The 14,069-nt window shown below is 32.7% G+C and overlaps 1 long non-coding RNA gene across 1 annotated transcript; it reads right to left on the minus strand.

Moving 5' to 3' along the window:
• Positions 1-8,430: 8,430 nt before the first annotated feature.
• LOC134709403 (uncharacterized) lies at positions 8,431-12,239 on the minus strand. Its single transcript, XR_010105963.1, has 3 exons — positions 12,128-12,239; positions 9,976-10,077; positions 8,431-8,669 (listed from the first exon to the last, which is right to left on the minus strand). It is a non-coding gene; the product is annotated as an uncharacterized LOC134709403 (long non-coding RNA).
• Positions 12,240-14,069: the final 1,830 nt, after the last annotated feature.

A 14,069-nucleotide genomic window follows, 5' to 3' on the forward strand; every position in this document is an offset into this window, starting at 1 on the left:
GTTCACATCTAAAACTATAAATTTGATAAGTAAAAGTATGTTTTATTTCTTGTAAATTTTAGTTGCAAATATTAATCATTTTATGAGATATTGAAAAAGAGGACTAGGAGATGTCCAAATGAGGTATAATAATAATCATGTTACGGGTCTGTCTGTTTGAATTTATGTTATTACGTGGACCGAGAACATTTCGGACCAGAACGACTCGGACCAGGAAATTTCGCACTAATGTAGTGACGATTTGGACCACTTTTAAAATTTTAAATAAAACTCGGACTAGTTTGAAAACCAACGTAATAAAGGGAAGGTCTAAAAACAGGACAAATAAAACCAGGACAGTTATTTTCGATACGTTTTTATCTGTAACTTTTGTTTTACTCAAACATATTGTTAAAATTTAAATTGAATAATAAAGAACAGGGTGGGTATTTACTTACATTATTTGTAAAAAATATAAAAATAAATAATAAGTAAGTTAAAAAAAAATCTGCCAGGACAGTTTAACTTTATGAAAAAAATGGCTGAAATTGCAGAGAAAAGTTTACTTATAATTGAAATATTTTCTACAAAACAACTTTGTATTTTGTAAGCAAAAACCCTGTTCTTTATTATACAATTTAAATTTTAACAATATGTTGAGTAAACAAAAGTTACAGATAAAAACGTATCGAAAATAACTGTCCTGGTTTTCTCTGTCCTGTTAATAGACCTTCCCCGTGAATAACGCTTCTTGTTAAAAAATCAGAAAGTTCTGAAGACAGCTCTGGGCAGCTTATAAAGACAACATTTTTTTTTGGTTACCGTTGAAGTCAACAACACTTGACGATGGTAATTTAAAGTAAGCGTTAGCTTTTACTTATTTTCTTATCGGTTTTGAAACAATTAAGGACATTTAAGTTCTTAAACTGATATAATAACTCCGTTTCCAATGAAAACTCAATTGCTATGGTGATAAAACTTAAGAAAATCCCATACATTTTCCTCTATTTAATTTGGTAATACTTGCAGTGCTAACTAAGCTGTACACATTTGCACTTTTCTGAAAAACACACGAAAACATTTGAAAATTTCTAAAAAAAAACACATTTCATAAAAGTAAAAAATATGCATTTTTACATTTTTTTTTCAAAAAATTTACAAATTTGGTTGACATGCAATATTAACTAAAATTAGGCTTCCACCAAGTTTTATCAATGTTATGTATGAAAATTAATGAAAAAAGTTTGATTATATTCATAACTAGGCTCTGAATTGTGGTGATTTAGGTAATTTTTGAAAGATTTTGCCATGCTTAACAACCAAAAAATAGTGTCCGTTTCCATGGCAGCCACTCATATTTTCCCACTCAAATTTATTTTTTAGCAGTATTCAAGTAATGCTACTGCCAGACAAGTTATAGAAAATTCTGAAACCCTCATATATCGCACTCTGCCTGGTTCTTACAAAGAGCTTTACTTTAAAGAGAAATGCTTTTCATAAATACTTCCAAAATATCAATAAAACCGAAAATTTAAGAGGGTCACGCGCTAAAACGGAATTGTCCTATCAAATTCAAAACCAATATCTGCTCTTGTTTTTTTAAAGGATTTTTTTGCCTGCATACAAGTCAATTTACCCTCCAAATGTCTGTGTGTTGTTTTTTCGTTTGGGTAATGATTCATTAACGTTAAAAATATTTCCATGTATTCATATATATTTATCCTTGTATGTTATAAAAAGCATCAGAATTATTCTAGTATGTCGCTGTTGTACGGTTATCTTAATGTTAACTAAATAACATATGCTATGAAGCACAATTTGTTTTAATATGTGTATATTTACAGCATACTAAAAGTTGTTTAAATGCTAGTTGTTGTTGTGGTTGGTTTTTTTGTTGTTTTTTTTTTAATTATTTATTGGAACTTTTTTTCCATTTTATGTAACGTACAATCATTACTAGGCGATAATAGCCTGTAAATTGTCACGATTTGTACATTCGAATGTTTTTACAAATGGCTTTACCTCGCCTTCTGCAAAATGAACAATAAACCAGTTTAAATATTTTTCCAGCTAGATTACATCTAATTAATTAGTCAATATCAACTTCCACTAATACAAAAATGTCTGAATTTTAAACAATAAACTTTCAAAAGAAAAGGGAAAGTGGAAAGACGCCTTCCAACCCACACAAGGACATTTGCTGTTAATTCAAAACATTCCAATTAAAATTGACCTTTATATTGTCCAAGATTCTCCCCCTCCTTTTTCAGGGTGTTAAAGATAACAATCAAGAGGCTTTCAAGATCCTGAATCGCTCACCTGTATTTCAGAGGAGAAGATTTTTAAATGTAAGCAAACTTGATGGACAAATTGTGTAAAATTGTCTTTAAAGGGCAATTACTCCCTAAGGGATCAATTGACAATTTTGGTCAGATTAAATTTTTTGTAGATATTACTTTGCTGAACATTATTGCTGCTTACAGTTTATATCTATCTAAAATAATATTCTAGATAATAACAAAAAACTGCAAAATTTTGTTAAAACTACAAATTCTGTGGGTTGTTCGATTCGTCTGATAAATTCAGGGCCGATAGATTTTACCAATTTAACAACTTACCACATATCAGATTTGCTCTGAAAGCTTTGGGTTTTGAGATATAAGCCAAAACTGAACTGCATTTGACCCCATGTTCTATTTTTAGCCATGGTGGCCATGTTTGTCCATGGATTAAAACCTCGGTTACAATTTATAAACAAGATAAACTAAGGAATATTTGTTAAAGTTTGAAGGTATTTGGCTCAGGAGTTTCAGAAGAGAAGATTTTTGAAAGTTTACGACGACAGTGATGACGACGACAGACGACGGACGATGACGGACGCCAAGTGATGGCATAAGCTCCCATGTGTCCTAGGTGAGCTAAAATACTTTTTTTAGTGAAAAATAGCTTTCAAATGCAGCCTTCACTTTACATTAGAAAAAGTAAAATAACAAATATACCGAACTCGAAGGCAAGACCAAAATGGAAAGTCTCTTATCAAATGTCAAAATCAAAAGCTCAAACACACCAAACGAATGGAAAAGGACTGTCATATTCCTGTCTTTAGTATAAGCATTTCCTTAAATGTGGAACTTAGACTACTAATTAGAAAACAATAAGACTAATAATAATAGGCAAATGAACTATCTATAGTGTGTCTACAAGTTGTTTCGGTCGGAAATGCACAAAGAATTAAAACGTGACTGTGCCACAAATGTGTTACCACCGAATTCTCCGCTCGTATGTTGTTAATAGAATCTAATTAATTTTAACTTTTTAAAATGAAGGACACCTTTAATGAATGTGAGCTGCTTAATTGTCTTACGCCTGTGTATAAATAGACAGTCACAATTATTTAAAAGCAATAGTTTATTTAAAAAGTTGTCTAATCAAATTACAAAACAGGGTTACTTCAAAAGTTATTTAAAGTAATTAGTAGTAGCTATGTACAACAGTACACAGGATAATTACTTCTTTTCACTTAAAAAAAAGAAGTTAACAATTGAAGCTAGTTTTTACTTTTATAGTACAAATATAAGAAAAACGGATTTATGTGTGAAAAAAACCTTAAAAGTAGCATTTTTCACTCAAGAAAAAGATGCAAAAACCGCAAAAACCTAAGAAACGGGAGGATGAAATAGGATCGAAACGCTATAATTGGAAAGACTGGGAAAAGAAGCATAATCAAATGACTGGATTAAGTTTTAACAGATTGTTTGATGTGTATCAGAGAAATGAAAATGTGCGTGTGCGCAATTCAACTGAGATTGAAAGCATTCAGAAAGAGATAGAGAAAGTTGCAAAGACCAACCGTAAGCAGGTTGATGCTTTGCGAGAAGACTACCAAACCATGATGGCATATGCTTATGTTTATAAACTCCATTCGATTGGTCAGGATCCAGACAATGATGAATTACCATTAATGAGGAAACGTGTGAAAGTCCCTAAACCAGGTCAGTCTAAACCAAAAGACCCAGACCTACAAGAACTGCCGAAAGATATCTTAAGTTATTACAATGAAAGGCCAACATCAATTCGGTTTCCGCCAGTTGCACGGAAATGGCGACCTGCATCCTTCAGTGGTAACGCACACGAAACAGAACCATCGGAGTCTGGGATAACCGACCCCTATCCAACATGTACAGCAGAGGACATAGCTGCTCTTCAAGCAGAAAAACGATCTTCAAAAAACAATGAAGGTTCCAGCCAACATATAAAGCTTCCTCCGATTGGAACTCTAACATGTAAACTAGCAAACTGGCAAAATTTTGGTAACCAAAGGTTGCACAATCAACACAGAAAACCTGTGAGAAATGCAATGTCCGAACCACCATCAAGATGGCGTGGCAGAGAGCCACAAGTCAATAATGCACAGAAGAATCGTCCGAAGTCTTACGTACCCGTCACCGGAATCGCCTGTAAAACGCAAGTTAATACTAAAAGATTTTTTGAAAATGAAGCAAAGAAAGCGTTGCCAAAATTTACAGCCACTCATAGAAGGGTTCAGGAATCGCAAAGAATTCTTCGGAATATTTCAAATCCTATGAATAATGTCATTGACTCTAACAAAACAACTTCTGCTATTTTTAAAAACTATAGAATAAGACAAAATGAACTTCAAGTAAAAAATGGTCCAATAAAGGTACCTCAAATGGAACAGAAAACAGACACTCCAAAAGCTAAAATGTTTCAAAATTGGATAACGGGTAAAGGAAATCCGAGTGATTAAAATGGGAAAGTTGGTGACTAATTATTTTATTGTTAACTGTGATTTAAACTTTATTCATGAGACATGAAACTATGTAATATGTTGCATTTTATACAAGCAAGCGAAGGGAAAATATCATGTCTGTTGATTGTTTTACTTTAAAAAATATAACCCAGGAAAAAAATTCTGAGACAAGTAAGTGCCTGAGATATAAAGACCGTTATAACCACATCCTGTCAGAATAAAACGTTTAAAAAAACCTAACTCTCGTAATGAACATTGCATGAACTATTTGCCACTGGGTCCAAAAAATATTCAATCAATAAACAATTTTCATGTATTGACACAATACTTTCTTATATATTTTTTTTTATATGGTTTTAGTTGTTAAAAAAGATTATATAATTCTTGAAATATAAAGAAAGAAACATAAACGATATCAACGGAAATTTTATTTAGTTTGCGAGTGCATCGGTTTAATTTACATATATAAACTCTAGAAAAAAGGTTTTTAATCCTACAATTTCCGTGTATTCGTTTAAAATACTTTAAGCTGTGTCTGGACACACACACACTAATTATATGCACACGAAACAATTTTTATCAAGTATCTATATCTATAAAGATGCCGCATTACGGTTTAAACAAATCACGACATGTCTTCTTACCTTTTTAGCTCACCTGGCCTGGCTTTTCTCATCACTTGGCGTCCGTCTGTCGTCGTTAACCTTTACAAAAATCTTCTCCTCTGAAACTATTGGTCAAAATTTAATCAAACTTGGCCACAATCATCATTGGGGTATCTAATTTAAAAAATGTGTCCAGTGACCCGGCCAAACATCCAAGATGGCCGCCATGGCTAAAATAGAACATAGGGGTAAAATGCCGTTTTTGGCTTATTACTTAAAAACCAAAGCATTTAGAGCAAGTCTGACAGAGTAAAATTGTTCATCAGGTCAAGATCTATCTGCCCTGAAATTGTCAGATGAATCGGACAACCCGTTGTTAGGTTGCTGCTCCTGAATTGGTAATTTTAAGGAAATTTTGCTGTTTTTGGTTAATATCTTGAAATATTATTATAGATAGAGATAAACTGTAAACAGCAATAATGTTCAGCAAAGTAAGATTTACAAATAAGTCATATGACCAAAAAGGTCAGTTGACCCCTTTATGAGTTATTGCCCTTTATTGTCAATTTTTAACCATTTTTCGTAAATCTTAGTTATCTTTTAGAAAAATCTTCTCATCTGAAACTACTGTACTGTGCCAAATTTAACCAAACTTGGCCACAATCATTATTGGGGAATCTAGTTAAGAAAATGTGTCCGGTGACCCGGCCAACCATCCAAGATGGCCGCCATGGCTAAAAATAGAACATAGGGGTAAATGCAGTTTTTGCTTATAACTGACAGGGTAAAATTGTTCATCAGGTCAAGATCTGTCTGCCCTGAAATTTTCAGATGAATCAGACAATCGGTTGTTAGGTTGCTGCCCCTGAATTGGTAATTGTAAGAAAATTTTGCTGTTTTGGTTAATATCTTGAATATTATTATAGATAGAGATAAACTGTAAACAGCAATAATGTTCAGCTAAGTAAGATTTACAAATAAGTCAACATGATTAAAATGGTCAGTTGACCCCTTTAGGAGTTATTGCTCTTTATAGTAAAAAAAGTTAGAAAAATCTTCTCCTCTGAAACTAGTGGGCAAAATTAAACCAAACTTGGCCACAATCCTCATTGGGGTATTTAGTTTTTAAAAAATGTGTCCGGTGACTCAGTCAACCAACCAAGATGGTTGACATGGCTAAAAATAGAACATAGGGTAAAAATGCAGTTTTTGGCTTATAACTCAAAAACCAAAGCATGTAGAACAAATCTGACCGGAGGTGATACTGTTTATCAGGTCAAGAGATAATTGTAAGCAGCAAGAATGTTTATAGTAAAGTAAGATCTACAAGCACATCACTATCACCAAAACACAATTTTGTCATGAATCCATCTGTGTCCTTTGTTAAATATTCACATAGACCAAGGTGAGCGACACAGGCTCTTTAGAGCCTCTAGTTTTTTTTATACCAAATATAGATGCAAATATGTCACAGTTTATAATTTTACTATTGTTTTTCAATCATCATTGGACTTAAAATATTACCCAAGGTTTGATTAGCCAAAATTTTAGAGATCACCTTTCACCAAAATTAAGAATAAGCAACTGAAACTTGGAGATACAGTAAACTAAAAAAAACGGAAAGATTCTGCAAATCTTGCGGAGATAAAGTAGAAGATGAAATGCACTCCTTTATATTGTCATTGATATGGTTATATTTATAAATTTACTGTTTACAAATTTTTGAACTTTTTGAAATACTAAGGCTTTTCTACCTCAGGCATAGATTACCTTAGCTGTATTTGGCAAAACTTTTAGGAATTTTGGTTCTCAATGTTCTTCAAAATCGTACTTTATTTGGCCTTTTGAACTTGTTTGGATTCGAGCGTCACCGATGAGTCTTTTGTAGACGAAACGCGCGTCTGGCGTATATACTAAATTTAGTCCTGATATCCATGATGAGTTTATTTATATCTTATCCTCGCTGTATATAAACTTCATGTATATCATTATTCATTGTCATTAGTTGTCTAGACTGTCATACAATTGTGAAATTTAGCTAGCTTTAAAACCAGTTTCAATTCACCATTTTCTACATAAGAAAATGCATGTACCAAAGCAGGAATATAACAGTTGTTATCCATTCCTTTGATGCGTTTGAACTTTTTATTTTGCCTTTTGATAGTGGACTTTTTTTTATTTTTTCTCGAAGTTCAATATTTTTGTGATTTCACTTTTTTCTCTTGTTATGCTTTATGTTGCTTGTGCATTATTGTATATATATGTCATGTTTGTTTCGTACACTTGGATTACGTTATTTCTTATTAATATATGCTCTATATCCAATAAAATATTTGACTTAAATGAAACAAAACAAAAAGTGATTTCTGCATGTGTAACAAAAGGTGTTTTCTGCAAATGTAACAAAAAGTGTATTTTCTACAAATGAAACAAAAAGAGTAGTTTCTGCATATGTTACAAAACGATTGTCTGCCAATGTAACAAAAAGAGTATTTTCTGCAAATATAACAAAAAGTGTATTTTCTGCAAATGTAACAAAAATAGTAGTTTCTGCAAATGTAACAAAAAAAGGTTTTGTCTGCTTTGCTTATGTAACAACACGTATTTTCTGCTTATTTAACAAAAAGGTATGTTCTGCTTTATATGTAATCAAAAAATGTTTCTACTCATTATGTAAAATAAAAGTATTTTTTGTTTACCCTATGTAACAAAAAAGTATTGTTCTTAGGCCTAGACATTGGCTAGAGGTATAGGGGGAGGGTAGAGATCTCACAAACATGTCTAACCCCGCCGCATTTTTGCGCCTGTCCCAAGTTAGGAGCCTCTGGCCTTTGTTAGTCTTGTAATATTTTAATTTTAGTTTCTTGTGTACAATTTGGAAATTAGTATGGCGTTCATAATCACTGAACTAGTATGTATTTGTTTAGGACGCCTCAGGGTGCGGGAATTTCTCGCTACATTGAAGACCTGTTGGTGACCTTCTGTTGTTGTTTGTTTTTTTCTTTGGTCGGGTTGTTGTCTCTTTGACACATTCCCTATTTCCATTCTCAATTTTATGTAATGAAATAAGAGCAATCTGATTGCATTATATTTAATTAAACTGATGTCACATTAAAAATACAGAAAGTTGTCTATGGATTGTAAACATTTATAGGTTGTTGATTGCATCTCTGGCATTCTGTGCAGCTTCACCAATTCTGTCGCCTGCCTTATCACCAAAGACATATCGATAAACAAGAACATGATGAATGCGGCCTTCTCTGGTTTGGCGTGCCACTCCTTCGGCAAAGTCACCATCAACGTCCACGGAATCACTTTAAATATAGAAATTAATTACATCATTCTATGATAAACCACTAAAAATATACAATGTTAAGTCAATGTCAGAAAAATATCAACATTTTTGTATGAGACTGAGAAACTGGGGAAGGGCGAGGTTCTACCGAGCCTTTTCCCAGTTTTGCTCCGAGTACAAAAAAGTTGACATTTTTCTGACATTGACCAAATATGTTTTTTATACTGCAACTTGAATAAATAAATTCATAGCTATTTTAAAAATTGTAACACAAATTTCACACTTATTTTTATTCCTGACTGTGGAAAAAGTGTTCCGTGATGAAATTGGCATTGCACAAAATATAGTTATGTTACTATATTTAGGAAATAAACACAACTAGTTGCAGTATAACTATGTTTACTTTGATGCCTTGAAAGTGCAATTGAACGGTTTCAAATTAAAAGAGTCAGGATGAGAAAACTATTCACAATATTTGCATTGAATTGTTTTTTATTACTATAATAACAACAAGATTCTAATGATAATATTGTGAACAGAGTTTACTGTAAAAAAAGAAAAAAAAACAATAAGGTATTGTAATTGTATGAAAACACTTTTTGAGAAACTGGAGATCGCTAATATGACACAATATAAAAAAAGAAGATGTGGTATGATTGCCAATGAGACAACTATCCACCAAATACCAAAATGACACAAACATTAACAACAATAGGTCACCGTACGGCCTTCAACAATGAGCAAAGCCCATACCGCATAGTCATTTTTGTGAATTTTGTGACAACAAACTTCAATTTTGTAACAACAAAGTTCAATTTTGTCAATTTTGTAACAACAAAGTTCAATTTTGTCAATGTTGTCTAACAAAACTCAATTTTGTCTCACAAGGCTAAATTTTGTGACGCTAAAATTCAATTTTGTCAATTTTTGTTCAATTTTGTAACGACAAAATTCAATTTTGTGACGACAATTTTATCAATTTTGTCTCACAAAGTGATTTTGTGTCACAAAAGTCGATTGTGTATGCAAATTAGTTCACAGAATCCAAACTAAACTAATTTGCATACAAAATTGACTTTTGTCGCCCAATTTTCAAATCAGGTAACAAAAGTCAAGTCTGTGTAACAAAAATGAATTCTATCATGACAAAAATGACTTTTGTCCAACAAAGATAATTTTGTATGACAAAATTTAAATTTGTAGTACGCTACAAATTTTGTTTAACTGGACTAATTTTTGTTGAACAAAAGTCGGGTTTGTCCGTACAAAATTGAACTTCAAGTACAAAACTACAGTAGTCCCATTCGGCGCCCCGTAACAGTTACCTTTTGTCTTTCCGCTGGCCGTCCCATTACCAAATCTGATGCCAAAACCAGGAGAACAAATCCTAATACAATTGTTATCTTCATTCTTCTTGTTCCTGTATGCTTTAAGAATAATTATAAAGGATTTTATTACATTCCAGAAGTAGATCACGGCATCTTATAGGACTTTGTGCTGGTTATATAATAATGCTGTATCGCAAGTTGAAATTTGCATATTATAGACCAAATTATAAAATTCATGTTAAAACTCAGACAATCGCTCCGATAATTCAATGCTTTGACTCTATCTTGGGACATTTAAGGAATAACAGTACTGTAGTTGAAGAGTTGCCACCGTCAATTGTAGATTTGACGGTCGCAAATGCAGTTTTACTGGCGACGCGTAGCGGAGACAGTAAAACGGAGATTTGCGACCGTCAAATCAAAATTGACGGTGGCAACTCTTCAACTACAGTACTGTTATTCCGATTCTAATGCATTACAAAAAGAAAAAATACGATAAAACTTGAAACAATGTCTAAATTTGTCAAATAAAAAAAAATCCGCGAAACTTCATGAATGATTTTGGCACAAAGACGTCATGGCTAAACGTGACGTCACACAAATGAAAACTTACAAACTTGAGGTTATTACGTTACCTATACGCTTCAAATTCGGATAAAATTAAATTAAAACGATAAATTCGAGGTAGGTGTTGTATTATTTTCGAGTATATAGTAGTAATCGAACATTTGTTGATTCATCAATTCAAAATGGCGAGTCCCTCCTTAGTTACGCCTGGTCAACTGCGGATTTGACGGCAACTTTTAGCCAATGAAAACATTTGTTACATCTAAATTGCATTAGAATATTTGTTCAGCTGTTCAATATATAGATTTGTAAAGCTATTGACATAAATCGAAGACAAATCATGACTGACGACAACCGATGAAAACCACTGCATGGGCTACATGCAGGCACAACTGGACAATCAAAATTGGTCTTGATCTAAGAGTACTTGCATGTACTTATACATAGTTCAAGGCCTACTTCCAACTAATAACTGGATTGTGTAAGTTCGTTGATAAATCTGAATATGATGGAATAATAATAACTTTCGCAGCAGTTAAGTTGTTTCATACACAAAACTGCTCCAAATTTATTGTAAACTAATGATATGCTATTGTTTCAGAAAGAGGGAGAAGGTTTGGTACCATTAAAACGTGTTTCTCGTTCCTCGATTTTTCTTATATAGATTAGACCGTTGGGTTTTCCTGTTTGAATGGTTTTACACTATCAATTTTGGGGCCCTTTATAGCTTACTGTTCGGTGTGAGCCAAGGCTCAATGTTGAAGGCCGTACATTGACATATAATGGCTTACTTTTTGAATTGTTATATGATGGAGAGTTGTCTGTTTGGCACTCACACCACATCTTCGAAATTTTAATTCCTATATCTATAAATGGCAAATAGAAGGACTCTCAATAACAAATCCGGTAACAACTAAGTTGTTGGTCAAATGTGTGTGTCAATTAAAAGCAACCAAACAACATAACAAACCACAAACACTTATGAATATCAACAAATGCGATCCCGCTTGTGTAAATTGAGACAGCAATCAGACAGCCGTGGCAAAAAGCATTTGTCAACGATGGACCATTTATAGACGACTATGCGATATGCAATTTACTCATTGTTGAAGGACGTACGGTGACATATAGTTGTTAATTTGTTTTTGTCATTTGATCTCTTGTGGAGAGTTGTCTCATTGGCAATCATACCACATCTTTTTTTTTATCTAAATGAAAACAGACAAGTGTTGATACAGTTTGCCAGGCAACTTTTTTTTCTGGCGTGAATTCAACGGGGTCTATATATCTACATCATTAATACACTTATCATAGACACAAAGATTACAATTGTGTACATGCACAGATGTGCGTTTTATCTACAAATGACTCATCAGTAATGCTTAAATCAAAATCGTCAAAAAAACAAAATTAAGGCACGCAGTTGAAGAGCATTGTTACTCAATTCCCGGAATGACAAAAACTTTAAAATATAAGCTATTCTTCATATAATCATTTAAGTCATAAAAGTAAAATTATTTTTGAGTAATTCCTAAGCTGAAAAGTACTAAATATACAATTAACTTCAACAAAAGATACTTACCCGTTAAATATGCTTTCAAATATTAAGTATCAAAATGATGTCAGTGACTTAATATATAATTATTGGTACTCATGATTAAGTGGACACTCTTCCGTTTTTCTGGGACATAAACACTATAAAGTTCAATTGTATCTCTCTAACGAAATATTTACCAATCTATTAGTACATAGTCTACTTAAGAAATAATTCATGGGGGCTTGAATATATCGTGATTTTACCACGGGTTGTCCCTTTATGACAAATATTTTACCCTGAGCGATAGCGAGGGGTAAAATATCGGCATAAAGGGACAACCCGTGGTAAAATCTAGATATATTCAAGCCCCCATGAATTATTTCGATTCTAATAGGACAAATACGGCAATTTTTTGGGATCGGAACGCTCTAGGTGGAGGCCATTATTTGCCGTTCTCATAAATTAAGGCACTTTTAGATTGGCGTAAAAGAACGGATCATACAGAATAAGTGACATGCTCAAACCATTCACAAAACTTAGTTAGATAGATTTGGATGCATTTTAATGATAACTTACTTATATGTCTTCTATGTATATAAAGAAAGGGCTTATACCACATTTCAGTATTGTTTGTTTACGTTTCTTTGTTGTGATGATTTTCAGGGGCGGATCCAGGATTTTCAGTTAGGGGGGGCGCAAATTTTTAAATTTCGCGGAGGTAAAATTATTGAAATATTCTTCTTAAGGGGTGAAATGTAGATAGCTCGAACTATTGTGTGTTAAAATAAGCGAGGAATTCAAGTTTAAAGCTGAAACAGCCTTAATCCACACCTGACAACAATCTACAGATAGACGGGAGGACAGACGGACGCAAAGTGAGACGAGACAGATCACAATTGCTCACCTAATCAATATATTTTTCAAACGAAAAGTTCTACTTTTACCAGCGATTTTTAATTGTCCTTTCATACTATCTGTTTTTTTACTTTTTTGATTTTCGGAGGTCGTGCCAGACTTCACTGTGTTCGCCACAAACAACTAAAATCAGAATGAAATGCATTTACGAATATATTTTGATTTACTTGGGATCCCAAGCATACGGTAATACGGTACATAATTCGGCTAAATATTTAGGTTGCAAGGGAGAAATAAATATAGACCAGAGATACAAATTAATAAACTAACCTTTCGCTTAAAACAGTATTTCTATCTTTCATTACGAATCTCACCTGCCGACTGTTTTCTGGCATACGCAACTATTATCAGCACCCGCAGTGCGCATGCGCTAAATTTGATCGCAGTCGATATCGATAAATTTACTATAGATTGTTAAAGGAAACATTTAATTTTGGTTAGCTGACAGTAAACAAAAATAAAAATCTTTTTCATTGGCATCACATTAGAAAATATATTTTCTTAGCTTTCTAATGACATAATTTATGATTGAATCGGGATTGTAGAAGCTACGGCCATTTTCATTCTAAAAAAAGTGGTTCATTCCCTATTACTTCATACAATTCAAAACCAAAAACGTATGCAAAGGAGTTTTCATATATGAATACATCTTTCACTATTCTTAGAAATAAATTCATTGGCATAAATATATGTTCTTTGCTTTATAATCTTTCCAATGGTATATATTTGGTATTTTAGAAAATTTAATGAATCGGGGCCTTTTTTATCCAAAACTGGAGTTGTTGTCATTGTCAGAAAAATTCTAAGTCCATGGAAGTATTATATTGATATATATAGTACTTCCATGGTCCTAACAAGCAAATCGCTCACAGGTCACAAAACAAAGTTAAATCTATTTGTACATAAAATATTAAATACATTTAATCAAATGTTTTACATCATGAATTTAAAAATTCAGTGAAGTAATAGATTCTGAAGTGTAATTTTTATTTAAAATAATATTTTTGTCCAGCTGTCAGTTTTCTTTATTTTTGATTATATAAAATATTTCATTATGACATTAACTCAGACT

Source organism: Mytilus trossulus, chromosome 1 (assembly GCF_036588685.1).
Source record: "Mytilus trossulus isolate FHL-02 chromosome 1, PNRI_Mtr1.1.1.hap1, whole genome shotgun sequence".
Taxonomy (NCBI): domain Eukaryota; kingdom Metazoa; phylum Mollusca; class Bivalvia; order Mytilida; family Mytilidae; genus Mytilus; species Mytilus trossulus.